The 20,299-nt window shown below is 38.4% G+C and overlaps 1 pseudogene across 1 annotated transcript in view; it reads left to right on the top strand.

Moving 5' to 3' along the window:
* Positions 1–19,886, top strand: part of LOC309825665 (centrosomal protein of 78 kDa-like) — a 48,879-nt pseudogene extending 28,993 nt beyond the window's left edge. Inside the window, exon 9 of the transcript XR_014298540.1 lies at positions 19,048–19,886. The product of XR_014298540.1 is annotated as a centrosomal protein of 78 kDa-like (transcript). The remainder of the gene's footprint in view (positions 1–19,047) is intronic.
* Positions 19,887–20,299: the final 413 nt, after the last annotated feature.

Below are 20,299 nucleotides of genomic sequence, written 5' to 3'. Positions count from 1 at the left end.
GAAATGAGTAGTTCTGTTATCGACATTACATTGCTCCCCATACATTATTTGTAAGGTTTCCCTGTTTGTATGTGCAAAATATTTCTGTGTATATTTTGAGAAATAAATTGTACAGGCCTCTTTTATTCTTTCACACACCCTAGAGATGTTATAGAGGCAGTAAAAGTGTCCAAATTTTTGAGAAATTAGAACAATCAAGAGTTACCTGTATGGAATGCTGTTAGCGATGGCAATTCCCGCTACAGTACCTTTCATCTGAGACACTTAGGGTGTGTTAACAGATTAAAAGAGTAAAAGACGCTGATGGAGAGAATTTTCATTATCTTGTGCTCTGAAAACGTGGATTTTCATTGGTTTGAATGGGCCTGAAAATGCATTTTTATTACTAGGGGCATAGAAGCCTCTAGCAGTATTCTTAATAAAGCAAGGTGAGTAAACAATCATCTGATGAGGGTAAATGTACCACACTCCATTTTAAGAAAAATACAATATAAAAGTCTTACCATGGAAGAAAATCTTTATATGATCTTTTTTGTTACATCTTTATTAGAGTATAATTGCTTTACAATGGTGTGTTAGTTTCTGCTTTATAACAAAGTGAATCAGTTATACATATACATATGTTCCCATATCTTTTCCCTCTTGCGTCTCCCTCCCTCCCACCCTCCCTATCACACCCCTCTAGGTGGTCACAAAGCACGGAGCTGATCTCCCTGTGCTATGCAGCTGCTTCCTACTAGCTATCTACCTTACATTTAGTAGTGTATATATGTCCATGCCTCTCTCTCGCTTTGTCACAGCTTACCCTTCCCCTTCCCCATATCCTCAAGTCCATTCTCTATTAGGTCTGTGTCTTTATTCCTGTCTTGCCCATAGGTTCTTCATGACACTTTTTTTTCTTAAATTCCATATATACATGTTAGCATACGGTATTTGTCTTTCTCTTTCTGACTTACTTCACTCTGTATGACAGATTCTAGGTGCATTCACCTCACTACAAATATCTCAATTTCGTTTCTTTTTATGGCTGAGTAATATTCCATTGTATATATGTGCCACATCTTTTTTATCCATTCATCCGATGATGGACACTTAGGTTGCTTCCATGTCCTGGCTATTGTAAATAGAGCTGCAATGAACATTTTGGTACATGATTCTTTTTGAATTATGGTTTTCTCAGGATATATGCCAAGTAGTGGGATTGCTGGGTCTGGGAAAACTGGACAGTTACATGTAAAAGTATGAAATTAGAACACTCCCTAACACCATACACAAAAATAAACTCAAAATGGATTAAAGACCTAAATGTAAGGCCAGACACTATCAAACTCTTAGAGGAAAACAGGCAGAACACTCTATGATACAAATCACAGCAAGATCCTTTTTGACCCACCTCCTAGAGAAATGGAAATAAGAATAAACAAATGGGACCTAATGAAACTTCACAGCTTTTGCACAGCAAAGGAAACCATAAACAAGGCCAAAAGACAATCCTCAGAATGGGAGAAAATATTTGCAAATGAAGCATCTGTGGCCTTTTTAGAACCTAAGCTTCTAGGGCACAGAGAACTTCATCTTGACGTAGGACTGAGCAAATGCATGGAGAGGTTCTCAAAAATAGGCATTAAATTCTAAGTCCAGAAGGGGCCTTGAGATGCCCTCTCTCTACTCCTTGGTAGAACTGTTTTAGCCAGCCCAAGAAAAGATTTTTTTCTTTAAATCTCAAAACTCAGAGATTCCACACTAAGAACTTACTTCTCATATTGCCTTGTGGTCTGCTGTGGGCATCTGTCAAATGGTGTAAACTCTGCGTGGGAACCCTCCAGGCCCACGGTTTGGGCTGCTGTGGTGCCATGCTGTGCTCAGGGGCCTTCTTTGGAGGTCTGGGCTCCAGTGAGCCTTGGTCATGTTCTTTTATGGAACCTTGGGTGCTTGACCACTCTGACCCTCAGTCTCATTTGCAGGTTCTGGGGAGGATTAAATGAGCTCATATGATGTCCAAGTGACTGAGACAGAGTAGGCTCGGGATGAATCTTTGCTTCATTTTAATTAGCTACGGAGAAGAGGGTGACCCTAAGGATGAGCTACTTGGACTCCAGCTTGGTGCCTCTCCAACTTTAATATGGGTATGCCTCTCCTGTGGATCTTGTTAAATGCAGGCTGGTATTCAGTAGTTCTGGGTGGGGCCTGGATTCTGTGCTTGTAACAAGCTCCTAGGTGACGGTGACGCTGAGAGCAAGGGTCCAGCTCCTGCCTTTCCCCCTTCTTTCTGGAAGAGTAGGACGTTGGCTCTCCAGTGGGAGAAAACATCCGCAACATGACTACTAGTAACCAGCTTCCCTCACAGGCAAGGGACCTGTACCACTGCTCCCAACCATTTTGTCTGAGGCGCAGCAAGCCAAAACCTCCAAAGAGGAGGTTTATTCACAAGGCAGCCAAGCGAGGAAGTGACGTGAGAATAGGTCTCAAATCCGCCTCCCCAAAGGGGGTTGGGGTACCTATGGGATAAAGAATAAAGAAGCTGCGCAGTATGAGGCATGGGGAGCATGAGGAAAGGTGATTGGAAAAAGGTGTGCTCATCATTATTCTGAGCTGGCGTAACTAGGCTACAGGGCTCAGCACATTCTCAGGCTGGAGTTTTCGGCCCTCTGATGGCAGAAGGTGGTTCTCTCCAGTCTTAACCAGCTCAGCCTAACTAGACACAGCTGATTCCAAGTTCCTGGACAATACCGGGGCAAACATCTTATTGCTTATGCTACATGTTACTTGGAGGACGTGCAAGTGTTCAAGCTACCTTGATGAGTGAAGACAGGATTTGACTAATCATTACACATGGTTTCACCTCCAGGCCAACAGAAGAGACCTGTAGGCTGAGTCTGGCTCCTGGCACCTGGAATTGGAGGCAGATGGTTTAAAAACGGGCTCTTCCACCCTCTGTGTGATCTTGGGTAGATAGACTATTGAATCTTCCTGTGTCTATTTCTCCACCAGCAGCATGGGGACACTCAGAGTCCCTCTCTTTGGGGCTGTTATGGGGGTTCAGTGAGATATAGATGCATGCACAGGCACATGGGAGACACCCAGTGTATGTTACCTTCGTGCTTATCTTTATTAGGAGACCAGTATTGTTAGAAGATTTCTGGTTTGGACAACAAATTAGATAGGTGGTCATTACCCCTGTGTGTCACTGAAAGGGGGACATCTGTAGTGTTAAGTTTAAGTGGATTTTTCTCTTGCTCACCATTGGTAGGTTAAAAATCAACCATAGTTTAGTTTGCTTCATGTTTATGTCAGTATAGCCTTTTGTCCTCTGGAGTTCAATTTCCTTCTCTTCCTCTCCCTCCTCCCTTCCAACAGTGCCTAATACATAGTAAGTACAATATGCCTCAAGGTGTTTCTAAGCTCTCAGTCACACAATCAATAGAAGCCTCTCCAATATAGACTAGCTGCTCTCTGCACTGAATCCCCTATTACCTTCCTTCTTGGTTTATTGCCTCATTTTGCTCGATTATTTCTATAAATAGCTTAAGGTGTAGCACAGGAGGTAAATTTTTCAAATTTCTTTCTGTACAAAATATCTTATTCAGCCTCCGCTTATGACTGATAGTTTCGCTGGGTACAAAACCCTAGGATGAAAATTATGTGCTGGAAAAACGTTGGAGGTATCTTTCTAATGCCTTCCAGCATCCATGGTGCTGATGACAACTATGATAAAGTCAGATTTTAACTTTTTTTTTTTAGGTGAACAGTATTTTTCTCTCTGGAATGGATGTATCCTCTCAGTATTTTATTCTATTTTATTTTATTTTTTCAGTATTTTAAAACTTCACAATGAAGGGTGCCTAGGTATGAGTCTGTTTTTGTTCATCTTGCTCAAAACTTGAGTAACTATTTTAAATCTGAGGCCTGATGTCTACTTTCAGCTGTGGGGAATTTTCTTGCCCTTTGACAGCTTCCCTCCATTTTTTGTCTGCGTCTGGAGTTTCTAATAGTAACATGTTGGATCTCCCAGATGCAGCCTCTCTAACATATTTCTATCACATTTTCCATTGTGTCTTTCTTTTTTATATACTGAGAAATTTTTAAATTCCTACTGAATTTATTTCAGCAACCATATTTTCATTTCCAGGAGACCTCTCTTGCTTTCTGACCATTCTCTTTTTAATTAACACCCTAGTCTTATTTTATAGTTGCTAGCTCTTTTTAAACCTCTCTCAGGATACTAATTAGGGTTTTTTTCTTAAATTATTTTGTACCCTAAATTGTCTCTAGTCCTACTAGGATATGTTTTCACTCTTTTTCCCCCTCTCTCATGTTGTAAGCTTTTACTCAAGTATCAGGCAAATGACAGTTATTTTCTATTTAAGAATGAGCGCAGAAAGCTCCCTGAAGTCAACGATTGATTGGTTTCTTATGCAGGAAGAAGCGGGGAGTAACTGTAATAGGATCCCCCCGCCAACACTCTTTTCTAGGGTGTAAAAACTCACATTAACTGCCCTAGTTCTCCCCAGTTTCATTGTTTTCAAAATGAAATCATCTCATTTCAGGAGCGTGAGGGCGCGGCTGGGAGTCCACTCCTCTAAACACAACCCTTCAATGAGCTCCCCTATTTCAGTCACACTTTTAACTAACTCCACCCTCTCTCCTACATGCACATCTGAGCATGGGAATATTTCTGCAGGTGGAGCCAGAATCCTCCTCAGTTGCAGGTGGTCCCTGTGCATATTCTAGGTGATGCTTTTCCTCTGTTCTACTGCTTCAGTTTCACTCTCTTCCACTTGTCTCCGTCTTTCAAAACTATGTTGAAATCTCTTGATTGTTGTGGGCTTATATACTTAAACACTTTGATACCATCATTGTAGTGTATTGTCAAAACAGAGAAGAGCTGCAAGGGTTCTCAGTGCATTCTGAATCTGCTATTCTGTGGTCCCAGTGTTTAAACTTCTTGGTCTTCCCCATTGTCTATCACTGGTTTTAGAAATACAATCTCCTGGTCTCCTTGTGAAGGAAATGAATACAACACATCTAAAGTGACAAGGAATGGGGGTTAGATGCTCTGGGGTCTTGTCGTACTCTGCTACTTACCAATAAACCACTTACGTACTACAAATTGGAGATGCTCATTTACAAAACGAAAGGGGGTAACTCGAACTATAGATTTCTCCTACTCTAACATTTCATAATTTTCTAAGTTCTTTTCTTAAAATTTCTCTATATTATCATTAATTTTAATTAAAAAAATAAAAATTTCTCTTTTGAAAATCAAATAGTAATTTCCATAATCCTACAATAATGGGGTAATTAGTTCTGAAACCTGTCACGTTTCATGCTTCATACGAAAAGAAAATCATATTGAATAATTTTAAAATATTAAACATGGACTTTGTAGCACAAAGACAAGGTCCCCCCAAATGGTGTTCCCTTATTTACTAGAAATGTTCAGCTCTGCTTTAAAGTTGAAATAAAATAAATATATTATTTTTGAGGTGCAAAAATTTCTTATGAAAATCAATTTTTCTTTTCTGTCCATACAAACAAAAGTATGGAATGACATTAGAGGTCAGGTTTATTTGGTAATGTAATGTAGCTTCTTGATATTTTTTATTTTCGGAAAGGAGAATATCAATATCAAAACTTTTTTCAACTTTTATTTAAAATGAGGCCCTATTTTCCTCTTATAAAAAGAGAGTTCAACTAGAACTGTCAATTTTCTCATCTGTAAAACAAGAGCACTGAATCAGCTGACTATATTCATTCAGAACTCAATTTCTTTACCTTATGATCACTAAGGTTCTCCCTAAATCTAATATACTAAGGTTCTAAGGAAAGGAAAATATATTATTACCGACATGTTTTGATTTTTATTTCTTAGAGTTCAAATGTCCACCATTCACCTTGGTCTAAGCTTAAGGAACCATTCAACGGGATACAATGCAGATGGAAGGAGAAAACAGAACCCTCACACAAGCTGTGCAGGTTTTCAATCAGGCTTCCATTTGAAAAATAATCTTCTCTATAGCTTTAAAGTGATACCTTTGTGCCGGCAATGCTTCTTGTTTCAAACTGATTTTCTCTGGCTCTTCCTGAACACTTTCTGAGGAATCATCGACCTCTTTGATTTCTGAGGAGGAAGGACTCTCTACTCTCACAGTCACAGGAAATTCAGGTGGACCTGAGTGTCTCAAGAAGAAGATAGGAAACCACAGAGTTGTTACACTAAAGTGCAAAGAAAGAAGACAAGATTGTACAAAAGATAACACAAGCCAGATACCAAATATCCAAATATTAGAGGACGTTTAACAAAAGTGATCTGAGGTATCATTATTTATAAATGTCTCTCACTGCTCCTTAGTCTAAAACAGGCAATGACTAAGTAAAATTACAGCAACTTATTTATGCTATGGTCTACTGTACAGACCTCTGTTGTACATGGTTAGGATTAGTAATGGGAATTGCCCATATTATTTTATGAAGTTTCTTTCACAGAAGCCAAGTGAAGATCCAAGGTAAACATTTTTTCTCAGATCAACTTTATACTGCAAATGAAAAATTTACTTTTCACCATCAGACAAAAACAGTCTGGAAGAAAATGTAGTTTTTCGGAGGAAAATACATCAGTAAAGGGACTGATGAATAAGCAGAAAGTCAACATATCTAAGCTGTGAATAATAGACGTTAGAATTTTTAAAAATAAATAACATACACATACACAACTAAAACTGACCCATCAAAAATTTCATCTTCTCATCACCCTTAAGCCAAAACTAGGGTAACAGTAATACAATTCTCCCGTCAAGCTTCACTGCCACTGCAATGTTGTTCCATAGGACATTTCCAGACATTTAAAACCTGGCCTGGCCACAACCCCATAAAAGTCTACAGATCATAAAGAAGTGCGCTGGGATTATATAACCACGCAGAAGACAAGTCACTAGGACATCATTTTGACAACAAACAGCAAACCCTGCAGCAAGGGAAATTCTAGCCGGAGAACGAGGCGCACACCCCTCCCTCTGGGCATGCAAGGGCAGGACTGACACCCAAGATGCTCTTCTCTGAATCTCAGCAGTGGTGCCTTTCACAGAGCAACTATGCAGTCTCCCAAAACCATTGCGGGGCTTCCCTGGTGGCGCAGTGGTTGGGAATCCGCCTGCTAGTGCAGGGGACACGGATTCGTGCCCTGGTCCGGGGGGATCCCACATGCCGCGGAGTTGCTGGGCCCGTGCGCCACAGCTGCTGAGCCTGAGCTCTAGGGCTTTCGGGCCACAGCTACTGAAGCCCGCGTGCCTGGAGCCCGTGTTCCGCGGCAGGAGGCCACGGCAGTGAGAAGCCTGCACACAGCAACGAAGACCCAACGCAGCCATAAATAAATTAATTAATTTTTTAAAAAGTCAAATTAATATGGGATTTGTTACTCTTCTAAATAATAAAGAACACTGACAAGAAATATCACAGTGCTGATTGCTATTATCATCTTTTCACTTTCCATTATAGTTGTTTATATTATTTTCATGGGATTTCACTGAAGTTATCAAGGTTTTTTAACAGTCAAATTAAAAAACAAAATCCCTTGAAATGCCAATACAAAGAAAAATGAGTCAGAACATGAAAAATGTTTTAGACAAGTTGACAACATACATTCTTTGCTCATTTCTCTTTTTGAGACAAGTTCCATCTTATTCACAGCCACATGTACAAACACTGAATAAAATACAACTCCATCACTCTATGGTGATCAAAAAGAAAAGACAAGCTGGTTCCAGAAAATTCCTCTATTTATTCCTAGTATCTTGTTGCATCTGGCAAAAAAAGCATTTTGAAATATTCTCTAAATTTTGTATTTTATTTTATAATAATTTGCTTGTTTATCTCAATCTAAATATTAAAAATGCATGAGTAACATTTGGCTTTTGACTATCCCTATCTATTTCCTTTGCCTCCTATGCTGATCTTTTAGGATATACTGCACATACCACTCTCATACTCCCCAGAATCTACAGCCTCATACACATGCAAAATAGCTTGTGGGGATGTGTTAACATACACTTGGTTGAGGCAGGAAGGCTGTAGAATACATAGTTTTTACACCTCAACATTTTAAGTGTTTTTGGAAAGTAACCCTAGTTTGAGTGCAAGTTCCATCGATTTATCAAATGCATTTCAGGTATACCTAGGTATGTCCAGTAAAATGGTAAGGCTATATTACTGGGACTACTTACAAGAGCAAGTGAAAAGAAATCAGTGAAAGAATGTATTAAAACCAAGAGTCACATATAATAGGTCAATCAAATAGAATGGGGATCCCAGAAACATATCGACACATATAAGGACAACTGACTTTTCAACAGAGGTGCAAAGCCAATTTAGAGGAGAAAGGATAGTCTTCTTGACAAATGGTGCTGGAAGCATGTAGTACACGGATATTGTGCCTAGATAGCCATATGCAAAAGTATGAACTTTGATCCCTACTTCACACCATATAAAGAATTAACTAAATATAGATCAAAACATAAATCTCTAAAACTTGGACAAAATTTTTTGACCTTGGCTTAAGCAAAGATTTCCTAGAGATGACATCAAAAACAAGATCCATAAAAGAAAAAAAGTGATAAATTGGGTTTCATCATTGGAAGCCATTATTAATAAAAGAAAAGCCACAGGTTGGAAGAAAATATTTACAAGTTATATACCTGAAAAGACTTGTGTCTATAACACATATAGAACTCTCAAAACTCAGTAATTAGAAAATTTAAAAAAATTAACAACATGGGTAAAAATATTTAAAAAGAGATCCTGCCAAGGAGGTGTATGGATGCAAATAAGCACATGAAGTTCCTCAATGTAATCCATTATTAGGTAAATGATAATTAAAGCCGCAGGAGATACCACTACACAACTATTGAATGGCTAAAATTAGAAAAGTCCAACCACACCAAGTATTGGTGAGGCAGTGTAGGAACTGGAAGTCTTTTACACTGCTAGTGGGAAGGAAAATGGTACAGTCACTTCAGAAAACAGTTTGGCTGTTTCTTTATAAGTTGAACATACACCGACCGTATGATCCAGCCTTTCTGCACCTAGATATTTATGCAAGAAGAATGAAAGCATATGTTCATTGTACATGGATCATCATAGCATGTTTATTTTTAATAGACAGAATTGTAACAACCTCGAGCACCCATCAACAGGCGAATGAATAAACATACTGTGGTATACTCATACAGTGAAACACTACTAAGCAAAACGAAGTAATAAACTATTGATACCCACAGAAATATGAATTACTCTCAAAGTAATTACGTTGAGTGGAAGAAGCCAGACAAAAGAGTCCTCACTGTGTGAATCCATTTATATAAATTTCTAGAAAGATGCAAACACATCTATAACTATAGAAAGCATATCAGTGGTCACCTGGGTATGTGGAGGGGTTGAATGTGAGGGGAAAAGAAGGGGCTTTATGAATGAGGCATAAAAACACTTGCAAGTGATGGATATGTTCCTTTTCTTGATTGTGTTGGCAGTTCTATGGGTATATGCATATTTCAGAACTTAAGTTGTGTTCTTTAAGTATGTGCAGTTTACTGTGTGTCAGTTATATTTTAAGAGAGACGTTATTAAAAGGCTAAGAACAGACGTTTGTCTCAACAAATAAATGTAGCAAAGAACAGAAAAGTCAAGTACAGTATGATATCTGTCCGTTGAATTTTATTTCCCTCAAAAAATATATCCCAGTTCTTAAAAGAGATGAGATTCAATAAAAGGTAAAAAAACCCAGCAAAGCCATCAGCAGGGTGAGCTCCAGCCAATTTTCAATTGTGAGACACTAGGTAGACGGTGCAGACATGCTAGGATGTTTGTTCTTCCTGCCCAATATTTTAGAGAGGATATTAAACACCCCCATTAAATGCCTGCAAACTCCAGAGAGGAGTTTGGAGAATGATGGCTGTGATCTTTAATATGGTTGTGCCTTTGTAAAGAGTCTCACTCAGAATTTCCAGGGTAATTTTGGAGTCAACTTTTTTTTGTTTTTTGGATGATATATATGTCTAACTCACCTCAAGAATATATCCACGTACACTTAAAGTTAGGCACCAACTGGTGCAAATTTCTGTGGTAATTTCCTGACCTAACCTTTTAGTTTCTTTTTGTTCCTTGATTGTAGTTAAGCTTCATCTTGCCTCAGGGCCGTTGTATTTGCTGTCCCCATGTTTTGGAAATATTATTTCCAGAAAATTTTTCCATAAGTGATTCCTTTCTATTCTTTGGCATTCATCTCTTAAAGATATTTTTTCCTTGATTGTCCTGCTAGCCTAACTTAGTCCCAATTTATCAGATTACCTTACTTCTTTCACAGAAAAATAATAAAAACAAATATTATCTTTGGTGTCTCTTTGTATTTAGATGAACTTCTTCCAGAAGAACTGAAGCCCCACAGTGACAGAGGTTGTTACCTTTCTTATCCCTTATTCTGTGTCTTAGAACTGTGTCTGGCATGTAGTAATCACTCAAGGTCTGTTGATTGTGTAAAGAATATATGAGTAGATGAACAGATTTGGAGTTATTTGAGGTCGCTCTTAATGATGGCTGGTGTTGGTGATTAAATTAAAATTGTAGGTTTTAGAGTTGGAAGTGATGTTGCTGAGCCTCACAGCTACGGCAAAACTCTGCTTACTGTAGCATCCCTGACAGAAGATCAAGTCTGAGCTTGAATAACTGTATATGAAAGACCCTAACCAGGGCACCCTCCTAGCTTTCTTCCAGCAGATCACAACCTTCCATGGGAGTTTGCTCCCTATTATTCAGCTGTAATTAGGAGAAAATGGTTTGATTTACCCAGAATCATCTTCTCTCAGTCTCCTTGTTTTAGTTCCTAGAGAATAGACAGGACAAAGTTTCCTCTAAATTACATCCTTTGGGTTTGCATTCCTTCTTGTAACAAAATAAGCACCATGCTATGGCAAAATTCCCCTTGACTGTCTGCCACTTGTTGCTACATTCCTTGTTAGTGTTTAGAAATAATTTGTCTTAATGTTCCACATTATAATTGATGGAATACAGAAATAAAAGAGATCTCGGGGTTATGTCAGAAGCAATCAGACAGATATTTTAACTTACCCTTTTAATGTATTTCATGCTAACACTGTGAGGAATTGAGCAGTATAGTCACCACGTTATTGCCATTGCTGAAAAAATGTATTCATGGTGAAATTTATGTTAACTTTGAAAGCTTTAGCTCATGGAGGAATTGTAAGCTACATCTTAGAGCTCTGAGCATTTCTCAAAAAGTTGTGATACCAAACACCTCTGCCTTTTCTTGTATTTCTGTTATGTTCAACTACTTCACAAAAAGCATTCGTCATATTCCTGAAATAATGATGGGCTTAGTTGAGATTCTTTTGGGTCCTAAGTGACCAACATGTGTGCATAATAGTGTCGAGTTACACAGAGCCTGGATGTTTGGCTACAGACTGAAAGCCTCATGGAGTCGTTTTTTCACATCTGTTCACAAGTGTGTATGAATGGGAGAAAACCAAAGTTCTCGTTTGCTCGAACAAGGGGAGCCACACTCCTTTTACTTTTGCTGTGACAAACAAGTAAAGACGTGTAAAATATCTGAAAAGAGCCTCTTAGGGTTTGGTAGAACAAGCCTCTTAGGGGTTGGTAGAACGCTTAAGTGGGATGTAGAGAATATACAAGAAAAAGAAAAGCAAGTGAGTACTGCTGGCAAACATTTTCAAGGACAGCTAACAAAATAATAATAGTAGTAACAACAAGAGTAAGATTGATTTTAAAAGACTGAAGAGTGGCATGGATTCCTAACCACTCTACATGTATTAACTCCAGGCCACAGCTCTGTAAAATGGGTGAGGTTATTAACCCCTTGTTTTTCAAAGAGGAAGTGAAACACAAAGAAGTAACACTCCTGAAGTCCCACCACTAATAAGTGGTGGAGCTGGGGAAAAAAGATACAGGCAAATTAATTTTAGAGTTAGTGCTCTTAACCAGTAGGTTATGTACCACAGGTAATATTTGCACATTTTGAAATCACTTTACAAATACTATTTTTACCCCTAAAGTACACAGGGAATACCCAGGGAAATTGGCATTATAATTATTTTTATATCTTTGCAATAATCTGTTAACTTTTGGCAGTTCAGTATCCTTCCCCAACTTCTTAAAAATTCAGCCGACAATCCAAAAAATAAGGGCTAGTGAAAATAAATGTCTTGTAAATCCAGTTCAAGAGAGCCACTAAAAACTAAGGCCCCCAAGGATGTAAAAGAGAAAGCAAGGGCTTCCCTGGTGTCGCGGTCATTGGGGGTCCACCTGCCAATGCAGGGGACGCGGGTTCGTGCCCCGGTCCGGGAGGATCCCACGTGCCGCGGAGCGGCTGGGCCGTGAGCCATGGCCGCTGGGCCTGCACGTCTGGAGCCTGTGCTCCGCAATGGGAGAGGCCGCAGCGGTGGGAGGCCCGCGTACCGCCAAAAAAAAAAAAGAGAGAGAAAGCAAAAGAAGAGACAAGAAGCCCAAACCCTATGATTAAGCTCCACGTTGTTAGGTAAAGGGACATTTAATTAATGCTTCTTTAATACCTTGTGCACAGAGGCATGGCTCTACAGAAGCCAAGGAGTCTCCCTTTCATCACTGATTCATGGTATGCTTCTGGCAGGGTCACTTCCTTCTTTGAGCCTCAAATCTTTTCATCAGTACAGTGAGGGAATTGGAACAAGGTTAGCTCTCACTACCCAGCTCTCATGTTCTCTGTGAGTCTAGGTTAATGCCGAATGTCTTTAACATGACAGATTATTTTTTTCTTAACCATTTCTCTTCTCCTGATTTTTACAAGATTTCTAATTCATAGTAGAATAGTAGAAAAGAAAAAATACCACACTGAAAAGTAACTGATACACTAACTTTCCATTCTCATTTCACTGCCAATTTAGCCAAAAGCCTTCTGTAGAATTCTGATGCAGACCATGAACACACACTGTAAGTGTTCCAAAGTCTTTTCCATATTTCGTAGTCCTGTGATTTCCATTGGCAGAACTATCTTGGACTGTCATCTGAAAAATCTATCAAAAAGAAATTAGTAATAGGAACTCATATCAAAGGTATTGGAGAAAGAAATCCTTGAACTTATCTTACTGTGTGAACCTTCACCCATGTACAAAATCAACAAGAAAGGTTAAACTTTAAAGGCAACATATTCCCATGAATAGAAGGGAGAACATAACACAAATAATATACAATGCTAATATTATGTACATACACATATATACAAGTGGTCTTCAAATATATTCCCAGATATTAATTGGATTAAAGTTTGGGGCAATAAAGCATTTTTTCTCATAGAGAACATTATTCTTTAAGGCACATATAGAGACACAAATCTGCCCTGCTGGCCTCTCACAGTTTTAGTTGATACCAGTCATGTCCCCAGTTCATTTCCCCATATATTTATTCTTGGATTAATGATTTTTTTTTTTTTTTTTTGCGGTACGCGGGCCTCTCACTGTTGCGGCCTCTCCCGTTGCGGAGCACAGGCTCCGGACGCACAGGCCCAGCGGCCATGGCTCACGGGCCCACCCACTCCGCGGTATGTGGGATCTTCCCGGACCGGGGCACGAACCCGTGTCCCCTGCATCGGCAGGCGGACTCTCAACCACTGAGCCACCAGGGAAGCCCGGATTAATGATTTTTGAACAGGTGTTCATCTCTTTAGAAATACCTGTGCCATGACCGCAGAGCACTCAGATTTCATTTTGGCATTTGGTGCCATATCATGGGGAAAGTGACGAGTTGCATGACAGGAGAGGTATAAGGTGAACCTTAGAGTAAGTAAGACTTTATGCATAGTTCTTAATCCCAAAAGGAAAAGTGAAGGATAGCAGCGAAAGTCATTGGAATAAAGGACCTCTCAGATGAATCAGCATTAGGATAATTCATTGGTTACTGACTGTCCAGTCGGTTTAGGTTATAAAGTATTCCTGAGTGACTGCATCACTTTATGAAAGTATCTACCTAACTATAGCTTTCTTTTGCTGAAATTAGTTTATATGGCAATAATATGCATAGAGAATGGCAATTGTGAAATCCTGTCTTCCGCAAATTGAAGACACTCGTTAAGGTACAAGTTTCCCCAAGACTGCAAATGATTTATCCATAATATACTAACTAAGACTGTGTCTTACCGTTCTTGTTTGTTAAAGGAGATAACAAGGCTAACTTTGAGTAGAGTAATAGCAGGATACTTAGAAAATACTTTCAGGTTAAGTTTTGTAAACAAAGTTCAGTGTTTACCCACCAAAAGCAAATCAGCTCATTTAGTGTTGCAGGAAATGCCTTCATACTTTTTCATTGCCACTAAAGGAATTTAAAACACCTGTTGGATACATTCCCTCCTAGAATGCCATTTGTACACTTATTCCTAATAGGACCTGTTATTTTAAATGCAAACTCATAAGGCTCAGAATTGATACTCAGTATTTTTAGTGATCACATGGTTTAGGGTTCTCAGATTTGGGCTCAGACTTGCATTTCAAGCATTGCAATCTGGCCTTGTTAAATGATTTCCTTGCAACCAGGAAAAATTGTTTATCTGAATCTAAAGTCCAATTAAAGAAATGTGATAGTGGTGATAGTGGTTGATGAAGCAGACTAGCATAGCAGCTAGGGCAATTATAGACAAGTTACATTTAACCTCTCTGTGCCTCAGTGTCTTCGTCTGAAACTGAGTTTCTTCATCAATGGTGATAAATACTGGTACCAATCTGACAGAGTTATTTTAAGAAATGAAGGAGTTCACAAATTTCCTAAAGGCTAATGTTTGGCTTGTTGTTACTAAATGCTGGTAATTATTAGTAAAACAATATCCCTCTATTATTTATTATATCAAAATAATGATAAGGGCCTGTTATTTTAGTAGTTCTATTGTTTGGTCACATAGTTTAGACTAACTCATATTGTTTAAATGTGAAACCAAGAAGAAAAACAGTTTTGTTTTGTTTTTTTAACCTGGTCAAGGAACCCAAATCACCTAATTCAGAAATGTTTCTAACTTGGCATCTGCTTTTAATCTGTCACAGCCAGAGAAAGTTTATTATCTCAGAAAGTGACAGCCTTGTATTTGTGTAGCATAAAAAGAAGATACATGCTAGATAAGATATATACCCCTTATCATAGTCATGCCACATATAGTGCAAAACTATTCCTGCTGGGTTCAAACATTGTGATCCAGAGCCTGCCATTGCCTATTATCAGGAGCAGGAAAGCATTAAGAATCGTATGTGTTTGCCCTTAAGTTGGTCTGCAACACAGATACTGTCAATCAGCGTCTGATAGTACCCTCCCCGTGGACAACCTTCTGTGCTCTTCTAAGCATGCTCAGATGGAGTCGACCATCAGTGCGGTGGGAGTTCACTTCGCTTCAAGTGTGTCCAAGTTGAAGGGTGAAATTAACAAATACTAACCAAATTTGTGGCTGTCCAAACTAGGAAAATAGTTAAAGAATCAGGACATGAAGAATCAGGCAGGGCTTCCCTGGTGGCACAGTGGTTGAGAGTCTGCCTGCCGATGCAGGGGACACGGGTTCGTGCCCTGGTCCGGGAGGATCCCACGTGCCGCGGAGCGGCTGGGCCCGTGAGCCATGGCCCGTGAGCCATGGCCGCTGGGCCTGCGCATCCGGAGCCTGTGCTCCGCAACGGGAGAGGTCACAACAGTGAGAGGCCCGCGTACCACAGAAAAAAAAAAAAAAGAATCAGGCAAATACTCATTTGGCGTCAACCCAATAAAAAAGCTTCTTGGTGAGAAAAAAGTTGCCAAAGATGAAAGCCCAGAATAGTGCTACTTCAGCCTAACCACAGTGTCAAAGCAAATAACACACATACACACAAACGCAAAAGGAAGCTCTCTTCACACTAATGTCCCAAAGTCCTTTATGGGTCTTCAAATTGAGCAGATTAGGTAGGTTGATGGTTGTCATTTATGGACTGGGTCCACCTAACAAGACTCATTACTAACAGAATATCTCTGTTTTGTCATTTAATAGACATCCCAAACTTAACATACCTTGCAATCAAATACACACATAGTCACTCATGCTTTTCCTGTAGACTTTCCAAAACAGAAAAGGGCAGCTCCATTCTTCCTGGTGCTCAGTTACAAAATGTGATTCATCTTTGACTTTTTTCTTTCTCTCTCTTTTCACATCCAATACAGAAGCAAAATGTGTCAGCCCTATCTTTGAGATAGAACCAGAATTTGACAGTTTCTCGATTTTTCCACGATTACCACTCAGGATTAAGATTTCGTTGTCTATCATCTTAATTATTATCCCTCTGAACTGTATCCTTAACACAGTGGTCGGAGAACCCTTTGAGAATCTAAGTCAGAAGAATTATGTGACTTCAGTGTCTTCCCCTTCATCATAGTTGAAGCTGAAGTTCTTAAAATGCTGGAAAGTTGCTACATGATTACCCTCCACATTATATATTTGATCTCATCTCTTCCACCTCTACTCCTTGCTCACTCTTTTCCAAACACCTTATACTCTTTAGTCCTTGATGTTCAACAAGTATAGTAGGCAGACATTTTCACTGGCTGTTCCCTTTACCTGAATTGCTGTTCTCTTTACTATCTACAGTACTCATCCACTCACTTTTTTAGGTCTTTTCTCAAATATCACCGTCTCCATTATGAGGCCTTGCTTGGATTCCCTGTAATAACCTGCAGCCCCACTAATACACCCTACCTCCTTAGAAGCCTCCCTTCTGCTGTAGAATCTGTTGAATGAATGAATGGAGTGAGCTATGTCTAGTTTCCAAAAAAATAAACATCAACCATAAACACTTGTTGAGAGACGGGTTCAGGGTATAAAGAATAAAAGAAGTGTAAATTCAGGCCTTACCATTCACCATCCATTCCCTCAGGGTTCTGCTATGGTGTATCTTTGAATAAAAAGCACAATTTGATAAGACTAATTAATAGCTTAAATTCTTTAGAATCCCAAACCTTTTATAGTAGAAATGTGATAAAAATTGTGTCAGAGATTCTCCACAAAATGTTAGCAAATTGAAGCCAAAAAAGTATAAAAACAATTATATATCATGACCAAACGGGATTTGTGTCAGGTATGTAAGGCTGGTTCAACATTTGAAAATTAATTAATATAATCCATCCAAGACAAAAAAGGAAAAAAAAACATATAAATTCATGCGGAAGAAGCATTTGACAAAATCCAGCGTGCACTCATGAGAAAAACTCTCAGTAAACTAGGAATAGAGAGAGACTTTCTTAACTTGATAAATACAATCTACAAAAAAAACAATAGCTAACATCAAACTTACTGGAGAGAAACTCAATGCTTTCCCATTAAGATTAAGCACAAGGCAAGGATGTCCTCCTTTATTATAACTTTTCAATATTGTGCTGCAAGTCCTTGCTAATGCATTAAGGCAAGAAAAGGAAATAAAAGGTGTACAGATTGAGAAGGAAGACATAAAGCTGTCTTTGTTCACAGGTGACATGATCATCTATGTAGAAAATCTTAAGGAGTTGACCCAAAACTCCTGTAACTAATAAGTGATTATAGCAAGGTTGAAGGATCCAAGGTTAATATACAAAAGGCAATTGCTTTCCTATATACCAATAATGAACAAGTGTAATAGGTTAAAAAAAACCCAGACTATTTACAAAAGCACTGTCAAAAAGGTAATACTTCAGTGTAAATCTAATAAAATAAGTACAACCTCTATAGGAGGAAAACTACAAAACCATGATGAATGAAGTCAAAGAATAACTAAATAAATGGAGAGATATTGCATGTTCATGAATAGGAAGACTCGGTATTATCAAAATGTCAGTTCTTTCTGACTTAATCTGTAGAAATTCAGTGCAATCTCAATCAAAATCCCAGCAAGTTATTTTATGGATATTGGCAAACTGATTCTAAAGTCCATATGAAGAGACAAGAGACCCAGAATAGCTGTCATCTCATTGAAGAAGGACAAAGTTGAAGGAATGACACTACCCAGCTTGAAGACTTATTATGAAGGTGCAGTAATCAAGACAGGGTGGTATTGGTGAAAGAACAAATAGATCAATGGAACAGAATAAAGAGCCCCAAAATAGGCCCACATAAATATAGTCAACTGATCTTTGGCAAAAGAACAAAGGCAATACATGGAGCAAATATAGTCTTTTCATCAAATAGTGCTGAAACAACTGGATGTCCATCATAAAACAAACAAACAAACACAGACTTTATATCCTTCATAAAAATTAACTCAGAATGAACCACAGACCTAAATGTAAAACACAAAACTGTAAAACTCCCAGAAGATAACATAGGAGAAAACCTAGATGACCTTGGGTATGGCAATAACTTTTAAAATATAACACCAAAGACACAATCCATGAAAGAAAGAATTGATAAGCTCGACTTCATTAAAATAGAAAATTTCTGCTCTGTGAAAATCACTGTCAAGATAATGAAAAGACAAGCCACAGAGTGGAAGAAAATATTTGTAAAAGATGCATCTTGTTAGGATAAAGTGGCAACTTTCAAGCTTCTTACATGTGCAACTGGTGTAATTTATTTTGGTATGTAGTGTGAGGTACAGACTTTAGTTTTAAATGGGTGTGCGGTTTTCTAGACATCAGTTTTAAAGATGATAACTTAACTTTATCACAAACTTCCCAGACATACTTAGAACTATTTGTGGATATTCTTTTCTGTTTAATTTGTGTATGTGTTCATTCATGTAGTAATGCTACAATGTTTGAATTGTAGTGGCTTTATAGTAAGTTATATAGCTGCCTGATAATTAACAGATACTTAACTTCTAATAAAATTTATTACTTGTACTTGAATGCCTCCAGATTATGATCTTCATTCAGACTCTTTACTATTCACTCAATATAAATTCAGAGCTGATATACATTTAAAACTGAACTAAAGCGGCTAACATTTTTTAGTTTTCATCTATATTCCTAGATTTAAAATATGAGAAAGTAATAGAATGCAACATTTTTTTTTTTTTTTTGCAGTACACAGGCCTCTCACTATTGTGGCTTCTCTCGCTGCGGAGCACAGGTCCGGACGCGCAAACTCAGCGTCCATGGCTCACAGGCCCAGCCGCTCCACGGCACGTGGGATTCTCCCGGACCGGGGCACGAACCAGTGTCCCCTGCATCGGCAGGCGGACTTGCAACCACTGCGCCACCAGGGAAACCCAGAATGTAACATTTTTTAAAACCTCTAATGACTCACATTTTCTATCTGTAATTAAAACAGAATACCCTGTGGAATATCTTTGCATGATTTACCCGGTTTCATTAATTCTGGTTACTGAAGTTAATTTAAATTCACTCTTGTAAAATGAGAGCTCAGTATAAGCTTTTAGCATACTCAGTGAGACTTACAAATAGTCATCTGCTAGGTGGTAAACAGTAAACAGTCTTGTTTATTGCAAATAATCTTAGCCAATAAATGTTATTTATGCTCCATTTAAGAATAAAAATGTTAATCTGAGATCACAGAACGATCTTTTTGTGAAAGCTAAAAGCAATTCTGCTTTGATTAGTTGCAAATGCAAATATTACCCAACTTCTTTCTCCTTTGATAGTTGTATAGAAATAAAACTAAATATAAGAATGTAAGCCAAACCCACTACAAATGAAACTGCACTACAGGCCCTGTATCTTCAGTGATTTCTACATGATTTCTATGCTCAAACCTTCATTCTATCCTCTCTTCCTAAACAGAATTGTTTTGTTGTTTTTTTTGGGTTTTGAATAACTTTTATTACACAAGGGATTCATATTCTTTATAGACAAATCATGTAATCAAATAAACCAAAAATAGATTAAAAAACAGCCATAATTCCACCTCTCAGATTTATTATCACTGTATCTATTTTATAGTAGAGTTTTCATATATATTTTTTTAACATCTTTATTGGAGTATAATTGCTTTACAATGTTGTGTTAGTTTCTTCTGTATAACAAAGTGAATCAGCTCTATGTATATATATATATATATATCCTCATATCCCCTCCCTCTTGCGTCTCCTTCCCACCCTCCCTATCCCACCCCTCTAGGTGGTCACAAATCTCCCTGCACTATGTGGCTGCTTCCCACTAGCTATCTATTTTACATTTGGTAGTGTATATATGTCCATGCCACTCTCTCACTTCGTCCCAGCTTATCCTTCCCCCTCCCCGTGTTCCTAAACAGAATTTTAAGAAGTTAGCCAAGATAAATGAGCAACTGATTTAGACCTAGGTCCCAAATTTACAG

The sequence above is a fragment of the Grampus griseus genome (assembly GCF_964374135.1).
Source record: "Grampus griseus genome assembly, chromosome: 8".
NCBI lineage: Eukaryota > Metazoa > Chordata > Mammalia > Artiodactyla > Delphinidae > Grampus > Grampus griseus.
The sequence above is the reverse complement of the archived record's forward strand: the minus strand, read 5'-3'. Positions and strand labels throughout refer to the sequence as shown.